The sequence below is a fragment of the Natator depressus genome, chromosome 16 (genome assembly GCF_965152275.1).
Source record: "Natator depressus isolate rNatDep1 chromosome 16, rNatDep2.hap1, whole genome shotgun sequence".
Lineage (NCBI taxonomy): Eukaryota > Metazoa > Chordata > Testudines > Cheloniidae > Natator > Natator depressus.
In genome coordinates this window covers 900,085-913,352 of record NC_134249.1, presented here as the reverse complement: position 1 = coordinate 913,352, position 13,268 = coordinate 900,085, and the positions used below count along the sequence as shown (strand labels likewise).

The window sequence follows — 13,268 nt, the reverse complement described above, 5'->3', positions numbered from 1 at the left end:
CGCCGGCTGAAGACGCCCCCCTTCCACTTCACTTTAGGCTGCACGAACCTGTTGGCCTGCCTCATGCCTCATCAGGGAAGCGCGGCCATGCTGCCCCAGCCTGAGTCATGGCCGCGGCCTGGCCCGCCCCGGCTGACAGAGCGCAGAGCCCCACGACTCAATGGCAGGTTGAGTCGGCAGCCTTGGCTCTTTCGCCCGACAGCCACACAGACCTGTGTAGTGTCCCGAGAGCTTCCCTCGTGTTCTCCCGTAACAGCTGCCTGCGGTGCGGGTGGGAGAAGGGGACGAGGAAGCACGGCTGCCTCCAGCTGGGACAGGAGCCCTCACCACATGCAGGCCTCTTGCCTTCAGCCCAGGCAGCCAGAGGTGCCAGGGAGCTCCCTGTCAGGCCCCCGCTTCAGCCGCCTCTTGCCTCATGGCCAAGGATCTTGGCGATCTGCCTCGCATGAAGGCCCAGAGCAAAAAGAAACAAGCGCAACCCTAGCAGAGGATGGTTTTGATCCATCGACCTCTGGGTTACGGGCCCAGCAGGCTGCCGCTGCACCACTCTGCTGGGTCTGCACCCACAGCCCCCAGCATCTGGATTTAGGGGCAGATTAACCTTTTGTGGGCTCCAGAGCCAAACGTATTTGTGGGCCTGTCACGGAGTCCCTGGGCGATGCTCTGGAACTGCTCCCCATGAAGCCAGGCAGGACTCTGGGGCAGTCTCCTCTCTGGGAGCAGCCTGTCTGCAGGACACACAGCTCACCCAGCTTCCACCTTCCTGGGTCTGACCTCGGAGCATTCAGCATCCTCTGCCCCTCCGTGTGCTTCCCACAGCGAGACCGCTCAGGCGGGGCTCCTGGGGAAGCCAGAGGGTCCTGCCCCCCAACTCCGCAGTCAGACGTGACTCTCAGCCAGCCAGTAACACAGAAGGTTTATTAGATGACAGGAACATGGTCTAAAACAGAGCTTGCAGGTGCAGAGAACAGGACCCCTCAGCTGGGTCCATTTTGGGGGGCAGTGAGCCAGACCACCACGTCTGCCCTTCACTCCATGTCCCAGCCAGCCCCAAACTGAAACTCCCTCCAGCCCCTCCTCCTGTGGGCTTTGTTCCTTTCCCGGGCCAGGAGGTCACCTGATTCCTTTGTTCTCCAACCCTTTAGCTCTCACCTTGCAGGGGGGAAGGGCCCAGGCCATCAGTTGCCAGGAAACAGGGTGTTGGCCATTCTCTGTGTCCAGACCCCTGCACACACCTGCCCTCTAGGGCTCTGCAGTGATCATACACCCTTACCCCACCACCTAGATACTTAAGAACTGCATAGGGGAAACTGAGGCACCCCCACAATATTCGGAGGAAACATTAAGAACAGTCCCACTTCGTCACAGGGCCCCATGTCGTCATTGTTGGCTCCGAGCATGGGCCTGGTGTGGCAGGGCCATTGGTGCCCTAATGTACCCGGTACTGAATCTCAGAGACATTTTTCATTTGGATCACACACCTCTACATGACTATGTGCATTGCCATACACAGCTCCCTCAGCCCCCAGTTCTTCTCATTGAGCTCTACCATGTGGGTTTACCAGTGTCCACAGTGAGCAGAACTTTCATAGTGCTGAGGGAAGCTCCCCACAGATTTGTCTCCTTCCTCATTCAGACGTTCTATAGCCATGTCTCCAGTGCCACCCCATGTCACAGTTCACTGTGTGTGGTCCCACTCTCAGCTCAAAGTTCCAAAGCCAGCAGATGCCTGGTCAGTTCTGACAAATCCCCTCCCCAGCGCCCATCCTCCCATTGGAGCAAGCCCCTTGCAAACACCATTTCCCCAAAGTGAGGACTTAGCCCTTGGGAATCTGAAGACACCAGCCTTTCTCCCTCTGCTCCCATCTGCATGCTAGTCTACTGCCTGGTCACCACCACCTCTCCCTATGCTTGTTTCCTTTCTACTTTGGACATGCTCCCCAGCCAGCTGGGACTATTCTCCCACTGCCAGCCTGACCCGCTTCCTCTTTCCCTGCTCCCCTTGACATTCCTTTCCTATGGGTGACCTCTGTTCCTTGAGGTTAATTCCAGTTTCTTTATCTGCTCTAGCTTTATGGTCCCCAGTAGTCACAGAGCCACCTGCAGCTTCTCTGACTGTAGCCATGGGGCCAATTGTCAGAGGCCAGCGTTAGATAGCTGCAGCTACTAGTCAAGGGAGGGGTGGCAATTCCAAGGCTGAGCATGCTTGAACCTTGAATCGGCAGCACTAGGGCCTCTAAATCCTCAGCACTGGCCCTAGGCAGCTGCAGACTCTGCAGTTAAGCACTTCCCTCCTCTAGGCCATGGTTTTAAGTAGCTGAGATGCCCATCACCTGCAGCAGAGGCTACCAATTCCCACGCACCCCTCAGCTAGCATGTAGTCATGCAGAAAGTGCAGCCTGGATGATTTTGGAGGCTGGGGTACCAGGAAGTTCCCATCCCTGAGCAGCAGCTCTGCAACAAGCTCACATGGCCCCCCTCTGCAGTGGGCCCAGGACCCTGGGAAGACAGTGGAGTTACCCTGTGTATAACCAGTTCTGTCCAAAGCCTGTTGAAGTGAGTGGGAGTCTTTTCATTATCTTTAATGGGCTGCGTACAGAATCAAAGGACCCCATTCTCAACTCTGGGAGCAAAGCGCATTCTGTGCTGCACTGGTTTACTATGGTAACAGGAAGGTCTCACATTCCCCAGTGAATAAGCAACACCTCCTACAACACCTAACTTTTTCTGAGAGGCCTCCTGCCCAATTACGAAATGTAAACCTGCTTCGCTTACCAGGGCTGAAAATATCTGGTAGTGTGGTCACAAAAGCAAGGCCCTTCTGAATTCAGGAGGAATTTTCGATGTGCACAGAACACAGACAGGACTGGTCCCTGCACGGTTACAGAACTGCAGTAAAGTGGAACAATTTTCAGCTTGTGTGATTGGAGGATATCTGGATCCATATGGTAAGACTGTCCTACATAAATGAGGAAAAGGTGAGGTGCTTTTGTTATTCTTTTGTTCCACTCTTTGTTTCTGTGGGGAATTTGCCAGTGCAATATTACTGTCTTCCCTTTCAACAATCAACACCAAAAGAAATGACAATGGCTGTTGAAAATAGCAATTCCAGTCCGAGTTAGCACTGGGAAGATGCCAGCATTTGTTGCTCAATTTTATTCTACTTTTTCCACAGCACGTTTCAGTGGATCAGCATATTTGATTGGGGAGAAATGAAGTAACAAGCAGCCCAATTTGCGCTTGAGCACTCCTGAGTTTTGAGAGTGTTCAAATGTGGAAGGCAGGTGCTCGATTCCCTTTCTGAATATTGGATAAATCAAGAAAGGAAAAGCCAATTTCTGCTTCCCTGTCTCAGAATGGAAATCCTCCTACGGGCCTGGCACTGTATCTACAGCTGCCCAGGTCCTCGAGTAGAGCCTCCCCTCCCTTACTTTTCATTTTCACTTCTTGTGGGATCCACAGACCCCCCCCTTGCTAGGCTTCAGACAGAGAGGGGCACTGTCCATTCAGTCCACCCAGTTCCTCCTTTTGGGGGCTGCCAGGCGAGGTCACACCAGCATCCCTCGTCCAGCCTGGGGAAGTCTTTGAGGGTGATATCCGGACCAAAGCCTTCTACTCCTTGGGCACACTTGTTCCCCATTCACAGCGCCACCTCTTCGAGCAGCCAGCTCCCCATTCACAGCAAGCTGCAGCGCATGGGGTCTCAGGTTCCCCACTCCCTCCCGCTCCCTTTCCTGTGGATAGTGGCCAAGGGAATGCTGGGAAATGTAGTTCCTTCCGTGCTCCAGGGCTGGCTCTCTAGGCAGGGAGCTGACCAAGGAACTACAGCTCCCAGGGCCCCGTGGGCTCTCAGCTCCCAGGCTGGATCCCTGCTGCTCCGAGGCTCCACTTCGGCAGCGCTGCGAGAGGGGAGGAAGCGAGTGTTATGGGCCCGTCTGAGCTTGGGCCTGGCACGGTGGAGCCATTGGAGCCACGGTGAATCCAGTCCTGTCCGGACTAGCGCCTTGCAAGCTCTAGTGTGGGCAGCAGATCTGCCGGCTGCACAGCCTGGGTGACAGCAGACAGGTCTCTAGGTGTCTCTGTGGCGCAATGGGTCAGCGCGTTCGGCTGTTAACCGAAAGGATGGTGGTTCGAGCCCACCCAGGGACGCTAGTAACCTTGTGCTGTTTCCTTGCTCCTCAAGATGTGCCGGGAGCCTCAAAGGCCCCTTTTTGCCACCTCAAACCCGACTCTCTTGGCCTCAGGGGGTTCAGCTGGTGGCCCACAGAGTGCGCTGGATGCGAGTCAGAAACCCATCTCCCAGCAGCCGTGCCGGGGGCTCGGGCTTAATCCTCAAGGCCTAGTGCAAAACCTTCAGCTGGGCACATTTCCTTCCCTTCCCTTCCCGCCCCCATGCTGCAAGAGACAGACACACACACAATCTCTCCCTAACCTGTTTGCAAACCCTTGGCGCGCGTTCCCCAAGCTGGGCAACCTGCTCCCAGCTGAAGGTGACCACACACCCTGCCAGGGGCAGGCTCTGCTCAGCCAGGCTCCCCATCGCCTGACTAGACAGGTGGTTCCCAGCCCCAAAACTTACTCACATTTCACCCCAATGGCCCCAAACTGCCGCTTTTAATATGCAAATAAGGAGCAGCCACGCTCAGGCCTCTGCCCAGCTCTCGAGGGCAGCCTGCAGGCAGAGAACAAGGTGACATTTAAATTAGCCAGGACGAAAAGGAGGACTTGTGGCACCTTAGAGACTAACGAATTTATTTGAGCCTAAGCTTTCGTGAGCTACAGCTCATTTCAGCAGATGCATTCAGTGGAAAATACAGTGGGGAGATTTATATACATAGAGAACATGAAACAATGGGTGTTACCATACACACAGGAAGCAGAGTGATCACTTAAGGTGAGCTATTAGCAGCAGGAGAGCGGGAGTCGGGGGAGGGGGGAGAGACCTTTTGTAGTGATAATCAAGATGGGCCATTTCCAGGATTTGACAAGAACATCTGAGGAACAGTGCGGGGTATGGGTGGGGGGAATAAACATGGGGAAATAGTTTTACTTTGTGTAATGACCCATCCACTCCCAGTCTTTATTCAAGTCTAAGTTAATTGTATCCAGTTTGCAAATTAATTCCAATTCAGCAGTCTCTCTTTGGAGTCTGTTTTTGAAGTTTTTTTGCTGAAGAATTGCAACTTTTAGGTCTGTAATCGAGTGACCAAAGAGATTGAAGTGTTCTCCAACTGGTTTTTGAATGTTATAATTCTTGACGTCTGATTTGTGTCCATTTATTCTTTTACGTAGAGACTGTCCAGTTTGACCAATGTACATGGCAGAGGGGCATTGCTGGCACATGATGGCATATATCACATTGGTGGATGTGAAGGTGAAAGAGCCTCTGATAGTGTGGCTGATGTGATTAGGCCCTATGATGGTGTCCCCTGAATAGATATGTGGACATAGTTGGCAACAGGCTTTGTTGCAAGGATAGGTTCCTGGGTTAGTGTTTTCGTTGTGTGGTGTGTGGTTGCTGGTGAGTATTTGGTTCAGGTTGGGGGGCTGTCTGTAAGCAAGGACTGGCCTGTCTCCCAAGATCTGTGAGAGTGATGGGTCGTCCTTCAGGATAGGTTGTAGATCCTTGATGATGCATTGGAGAGGTTTTAGGTTTCCGGTATAGGGTGGTTTTTATGTGACCATCGCTTTTTAGCACCGTAGTGTCCAGGAAGTGGCTCTCTTGTGTGGACTGGTCCAGGCTGAGGTTGATGGTGGAACGGAAATTGTTGAAATCATGGTGGAATTCCTCAAGGGCTTCTTTTCCATGGGTCCAGATGATGAAGATGTCATCAATGTAGCACAAGTAGAGTAGGGGCATTAGGGGATGAGAGCTGAGGAAGCATTGTTCTAAGTCAGCCATAAACATGTTGGCATACTGTGGGGCCATGTGGGTACCCACAGCACTGCCACTGATTTGAAGGTATACATTGTCCCCAAATGTGAAATAATTATGGGTGAGGAAAAGTCACAAAGTTCAGCCACCGGGTTTGCCAGGATGTCGCTCACTCAATTCCCTCTGCTCTCCAGCAGGTGGCGCCGGAGAGCGCCGAGCTCGCTCACTTCCCTTTCTCGCGTTGGCTCAGCCCCTGGTTCAAGGCACCAGCCGGGTGGGATTCCAGCCGCAGAAGGTCTCTTCTCCCCGGGGCTCAGGGAGCGCGGAGCATGGGGCTGCTCTGTGGGGACGGACTTGCACACTTGGGATGTTAGTGAAAAACATTCCTTCTTGGCTGAATAAAGGGCAGAGATCTGCACTTAGCCTGCCTGGAGTGTGGGGTCCCCCAAACCGACCCTCACTCGCTAGGCAGGCATCACCCTTCTGCTGGGGGAAAAGGCTACACATCCCCACTCCCCAACTGTGCGGGGGGGAAGAGCCAATGAGACCTTCTAGTAACAGGGAAAGAGAATCAAGCCTGTGTTTGGGAAAATCACATGACCACATTCAGGGCCGTCCCTAGCCATTTGAGTGCCCTACGCAGCTCACCCACTGGGGGGCTGTGTGGGGCCCCAGGCCTCCCCCTCCCCCAGGGTCTGGGAGGCAGGAGCTGTGGGGGTACTTTTGGGGGCCCCACAGGCATTAGCGGGGGGCGGGGAGCAGCCCAGTCTGCTTCCCTTGCCCTGGACCCAGCCGTGTCGCTTGGGAGGTGGGGTTGGGGAAAGGGAAAACTGCCCCCCCGCACTCACCAGCAGTGGCGGGAAGCTGAGCAGCCCGGCCCCAGCCCCAGCCCGATCTACTCCACCAGCTCCCAGCCCCGGCGCTCTGCTTCCCACCGCAGGTGAGTGGTGGAGCCAGGAGACCTTTGTGCTAGGGACTTTTGCACTCACTACAGGCTTGTGTCTATGTCTCTCTGTGGTGCAATGGGCTAGTGCATTCAGCTGTTAACCGAGAGGATGGTGGTTCGAGCCCACCCAGGGACGGTGATAAGCCTGTGCTACTTCCTTGCTCCTCAAGACCTGCTAGGAGCCTCAAAGGCCCCTTTTTGCCACCTCAAAACCGACTCTCTTGGCCACAGGGGTTTCAGCTGGTGGCTCTCAGAGTGCGCTGGATGCGAGTCAAAAACCCATCTCCCAGCAGCCGTGCCGGGGGCTCGGGCTTAATCCTCATGGCCAAGCACAAAACCTTCAGCGGGGGAACGTTTCACTCCCTTCCCGCCTCCCGCCAAGTGGTAAGGGAGAAACGGACGAGACACGCCAGCTTGAAGATGCCTCCCTCCCGCTTCCCTGTTGGCTGCACACAGCCCTTGGCGTGTCTCATGGCTCACCAGGGAAGCGCGGCCATGCAGCCCCAGCCTGAGTCCCGGACGCAGCCTGGCCCGCCCCGGCTGACGGAGCTCAGAGCCCCGCGACTCAATGGCAGGTCGAGTCAGGGCCACATAACCCGCCCTCCCAGTGCTCTGGGGCTGGGGCGGCTGGGGCCGTGCAGCCCACTCTGGAGCTGGGAGGGAGGCTGGGGGCACAAGCCTCTGGCGGGAGCTGGCTGCTGCAGTGGGGGGGGCGGCTCTGGTCTCCAGCAGGGTTTGTGGAAGGGGCGGGGCCTCAGGTGGCAGGGGCGGGGCAAGGGGTTAGTCACCCCCAGATGGTGGTTCACACCCCGCCCATGGTGTTGCAATGGAAGAGGCTGCCCACTCTGCCCTTGTACCGAGTTTCCCCCACTACGTGGCCACGCAGAGGCTGCAGGAGACAGGCGGGCGACGGCAGGGGAAGGGGCGACGCAGGAGACAGGCGGGTGATGGCAGGGGAAGGGGCGACGCAGGAGACAGGCGGGCGACGGCGGGGGAAGGGGCGACGCGGGAGACGGGCGGGCGACGGCGGGGGAAGGGGTGACGCGGGAGACAGGCGGGCGACGGCAGGGGAAGGGGCGACGCGGGAGACAGGCGGGCGACGGCGGGGGAAGGGGCGACGCGGGAGACAGGCGGGCGACGGCGGGGGAAGGGGCGACGCGGGAGACAAGCGGGCGATGGCAGGGGAAGGGGCGACGTGGGAGACAGGTGGGCGACGGCGGGGGAAGGGGCGACGCGGGAGACAGGCGGGCGACAGCGGGGGAAGGGGCGACGTGGGAGACAGGCGGGCGATGGCAGGGGAAGGGGCGACATGGGAGACAGGCGGGCGACGGCGGGGGAAGGGGCGACGCGGGAGACAGGCGGGCGATGGCAGGGGAAGGGGCGACGTGGGAGACAGGCGGGCGATGGCAGGGGAAGGGGCGACATGGGAGACAGGCGGGCGACGGCGGGGGAAGGGGCGACGCGGGAGACAGGCGGGTGATGGCGGGGGAAGGGATGACGCGGGAGACAGGCGGGCGACGGTGGGGGAAGCTGCGACGCGGGAGCTCCCAGCAGCAGGGAAACGACAATACCGTGGAGCGGCAGTGAGGCAGAGGGAACAGGGCAAACTGAGAGCCAGATGAGGGAGTGGCAGCAGCAGAAGCTGAGGTGTCGCTCGATGCCTCCCCCTCCCTCCCCCACCCCTGGGGTTTGCTGACCACGGGGAGTGGGGGTTGGGGGTTGGGGGAAGGAGCGTGGAGGGGGGGTCTGTTAAAGGAACATTGGATGGGACTGTCACACCGCAAGGGGAGAAACTGAGGCGAAGGACACTGCCCAGCGTACTCTGGGGTGGGAGTTTTGCTTATGATGCAGATTTGAATTTGCAATCGTCTATTTGAGTTAATTGCGATTAATCAACAACCCTAATTTTTACTATATTAATTAAACCCATAACTTTATTTACTCAAGCCTAAGAATTAGTGTCACTTAATGTTTCTCTGTCCTAGCAAGAATGAACTGGATTTTGTGACTTTCTGGAAAATGCAGTGAGATTAAATGTGGGGAATTCAGTCTCTGTGTTTCTGAGTCAATGTTTTCCTCTCACGGTTCATTGCACGCACTGAAATGCTCAGAGAGATCTCAGGGCTGATGTACTCTGGACACTTAACGGGCAGAGCTACGTCTCTCCGGGTGTGAGAAATCCACCCTCCTAACCAATGTCGTTCAGCTGACCGAAGCCCTGGCGTGGAGAGCGCTAGGTGGACGGAAGAATTCTTCTGTCAACCTGGCTACTACGGCGATGGGAAAATGCCTCCGATCACCGTAGCAACTGTCTACTCCAACGTCCTACAGCCAGGTTTTAAGTGCAGACAGCCTACGGGCAGGTCTACACTACGGGGCTCAGTCGACCTCAGTTACGCAACTCCAGCTACGTGAATAATGTAGCTGGAGTTGATGTAGCTTATCTCGACTTATTGCGGTGTCTGCGCCGTGCTGAGTCGACGGGAAAGTTTCTCTTATGACTTACCTTATGCTTCTTGTTCCGGTGGAGTACCGGAGTTGATGGTTGGGCTGCCCTTAGTTCCCGGATGATTTTTCCGGGGAGGGGACGTGGAGTTGACTCGTTTGCTCCTGAGAAGTGAGTCATAGAATCATAGACTCATAGAATATCAGGGTTGGAAGGGACCTCAGGAGGTCATCTAGTCCAACCCCCTGCTCAAAGGAGGACCAATCCCCAATTAAATCATCCCAGCCAGGGCTTTGTCAAGCCTGACCTTAAAAACTTCTAAGGAAGGAGATTCTACCACCTCCCTAGGTAACGCATTCCAGTGTTTCACCACCCTCCTAGTGAAAAAGTTTTTCCTAATATCCAACCTAAACCTCCCCCACTGCAACTTGAGACCATTACTCCTCGTTCTGTCATCTGCTACCATTGAGAACAGTCTAGATCCATCCTCTTTGGAACCCCCTCTCAGGTAGTTGAAAGCAGCTATCAAATCCCCCCTCCTTCTTCTCTTCTGCAGACTAAACAATCCCAGTTCCCTCAGCCTCTCCTCATAAGTCATGTGTTCCAGACCCCTAATCATTTTTGTTGCCCTTCGCTGGACTCTCTCCAATTTATCCACATCCTTCTTGTAGTGTGGGGCCCAAAACTGGACACAGTACTCCAGATGAGGCCTCACCAATGTCGAATAGAGGGGAACGATCACGTCCCTCGATCTGCTCGCTATGCCCCTACTTATACATCCCAAAATGCCATTGGCCTTCTTGGCAACAAGGGCACACTGCTGACTCATATCCAGCTTCTCGTCCACTGTAACCCCTAGGTCCTTTTCCGCAGAACTGCTGCCTAGCCATTCGGTCCCTAGTCTGTAGCTGTGCATTGGGTTCTTCCGTCCTAAGTGCAGGACCCTGCACTTATCCTTATTGAACCTCATCAGGTTTCTTTTCGCCCAATCCTCCTATTTGTCTCGGTCCCTCTGTATCCTATCCCTGCCCTCCAGCGTATCTACCACTCCTCCCAGTTTAGTATCATCCGCAAATTTGCTGAGAGTGCAATCCACACCATCCTCCAGATCATTTATGAAGATATTGAACAAAACCAGCCCCAGGACCGACCCCTGGGGCACTCCACTTGACACCGGCTGCCAACTAGACATGGAGCCATTGATCACTACCCGTTGAGCCCGACAATCTAGCCAACTTTCTACCCACCTTATAGTGCATTCATCCAGCCCATACTTCTTTAACTTGCTGGCAAGAATACTGTGGGAGACCGTGTCAAAAGCTTTGCTAAAGTCAAGAAACAATACATCCACTGCTTTCCCTTCATCCACAGAATCAGTAATCTCATCATAGAAGGCGATTAGATTAGTCAGGCATGACCTTCCCTTGGTGAATCCATGCTGACTGTTCCTGATCACTTTCCTCTCGTCTAAGTGCTTCAGGATTGATTCCTTGAGGACCTGCGCCATGATTTTTCCGGGGACTGAGGTGAGGCTGACTGGCCTGTAGATCCCAGGATCCTCCTTCTTCCCTTTTTTAAAGATTGGCACTACATTATCCTTTTTCCAGTCATCTGGGACTTCCCCCGTTCGCCACGAGTTTTCAAAGATAATGGCCAATGGCTCTGCAATCACATTCGCCAATTCCTTTAGCACTCTCGGATGCAACTCGTCTGGCCCCATGGACTTGTGCACGTCCAGCTTTTCTAAATAGTCCCTAACCACCTCTTTCTCCACAGAGGGCTGGCCATCTACTCCCCATGTTGTGATGCCCAGTGCAGCAGTCTGGGAGCTGTCCTTGTTAGTGAAGACAGATGCAAAAAAAGCATTGAGTACATTAGCTTTTTCCACATCCTCTGTCACTAGGTTGCCTCCCTCATTCAGTAAGGGGCCCACACTTTCCTTGGCTTTCTTCTTGTTGCCAACATACCTGAAGAAACCCTTCTTGTTACTCTTGACATCTCTTGCTAGCTGCAGCTCCAGGTGCGATTTGGCCCTCCTGATTTCATTCCTACATGCCCGTGCAATATTTTTATACTCTTCCCTGGTCATATGTCCAACCTTCCACTTCTTGTAAGCTTCTTTTTTATGTTTAAGATCCGCTAGGATTTCACCGTTAAGCCAAGCTGGTCGCCTGCCATATTTACTATTCTTTCAACTCATCGGGATGGTTTGTCCCTGTAACCTCAACAGGGATTCCTTGAAATACAGCCAGCTCTCCTGGACTCCTTTCCCCTTCATGTTAGTCCCCCAGGGGATCCTACCCATCCGCTCCCTGAGGGAGTCGAAGTCTGCTTTCCTGAAGTCCAGGGTCCGTATCCTGCTGCTTACCTTTCTTCCCTGTGTCAGAATCCTGAACTCGACCATCTCATGGTCACTGCCTCCCAGATTCCCATCCACTTTTGCTTCCCCCACTAATTCTTCCCTGTTTGTGAGCAGCAGGTCAAGAAAAGCTCCCCCCCAGTTGGCTCTTCTAGCACTTGCACCAGGAAATTGTCCCCTACGCTTTCCAAAAATTTCCTGGATTGTCTATGCACCGCTGTATTGCTCTCCCAGAAGATATCAGGAAAATTAAAGTCACCCATGAGAACCAGGGCGTGCGATCTAGTAGCTTCTGCGAGTTGCCGGAAGAAAGCCTCATCCACCTCATCCCCCTGGTCCGGTGGTCTATAGCAGACTCCCACCACTACATCACTCTTGTTGCTCACACTTCTAAACTTAATCCAGAGACACTCAGGTTTTTCTGCAGTTTCGTACCGGAGCTCTGAGCAGTCATACTGCTCCCTTACATACAGTGCTACTCCCCCACCTTTTCTGCCCTGCCTGTCCTTCCTGAACAGTTTATAACCATCCATGACAGTACTTCAGTCATTTGACTTATCCCACCAAGTCTCTGTTATTCCAATCACGTCCTAATTCCTTGACATCACCAGGACCTCCAGTTCTCCCTGCTTGTTTCCAAGGCTTTGTGCATTCGTATATAAGCACTTGAGAGAACCTGCTGATTGCCCCTCATTCTCAGTATGAGGCAGGAGCCCTCCCCTCACAGACGTTCCTGCCTGTGTTTCCTCCCGGTATCCCGCTTTCCCACTTACCTCAGGGCTTTGGTCTCCTTCCCCCGGTGAACCTAGTTTAAAGCCCTCCTTACTAGGTTAGCCAGCCTGCTCGCAAAGATGCTCTTCCCTCTCTTTGTAAGATGGAGCCCGTCTCTGCCCAGCACTCCTCCTTCATGGAACACCATCCCATGGTCAAAGAATCCAAAGCCTTCTCTCCGACACCACCTGCGTAGCCATTCGTTGACTTCCACGATTCGACGGTCCCTGCCCTGGCCTTTTCCTTCCACGGGGAGGATGGACGAGAACACCACTTGCGCCTCAAACTCCTTTATCCTTCTTCCCAGAGCCACGTAGTCCGCAGTGATCTTTATTCTATAAAGATCTATATTCTATATCTATATTCCTTAATGCTACTGCACTACACATCAGCCAATCAAAGCTTTGCACAAATACTCTGCCTTCCTTATATGGGTTACAACAATGTTTATTTCCTGCAACCTCTAAGAAGCATTCCTAGCAAGTTAAACAACCAGCACATCCTGTCTGGCCTTGTAGCTGTCTCTCCTGTTATCTTTAACTTGGTGTCAGCAAACCTTACACTATGAGGCATTATCTACAACTGCAACATTATTTTAAGAGCAAAAGAGCTTAGTCAGACTATCCAGGCCTGGGTTTTATTAAGGGGAGGTTGAAAAGAAGCCCATAGGCCTACAGCAGGGAGACTTCCTCGACCCTTATGGCCTTCCATCCCCTTGACTTAATTAGTGGCCATGCCCTGGGGTCTCCAACAATTCCCTTCTTTGAGAATACTTATTTTTGTTGCTTGAGTTTTTTTATTTTTATATGCTCACTAGCGGGCTATGCATAAAATTAAAATTTTTAAAGCTATGCAAAATAAGCATTTTTAC

The 13,268-nt window shown here is 53.9% G+C and overlaps 1 non-coding gene across 1 annotated transcript; it reads left to right on the top strand.

The window, feature by feature from the left end:
- The first annotated feature begins 4,075 nt into the window (after positions 1 to 4,075).
- Positions 4,076 to 4,149, top strand: TRNAN-GUU (transfer RNA asparagine (anticodon GUU)). Its single transcript has one exon. It is a non-coding gene; the product is annotated as a tRNA-Asn (tRNA).
- Positions 4,150 to 13,268: the final 9,119 nt, after the last annotated feature.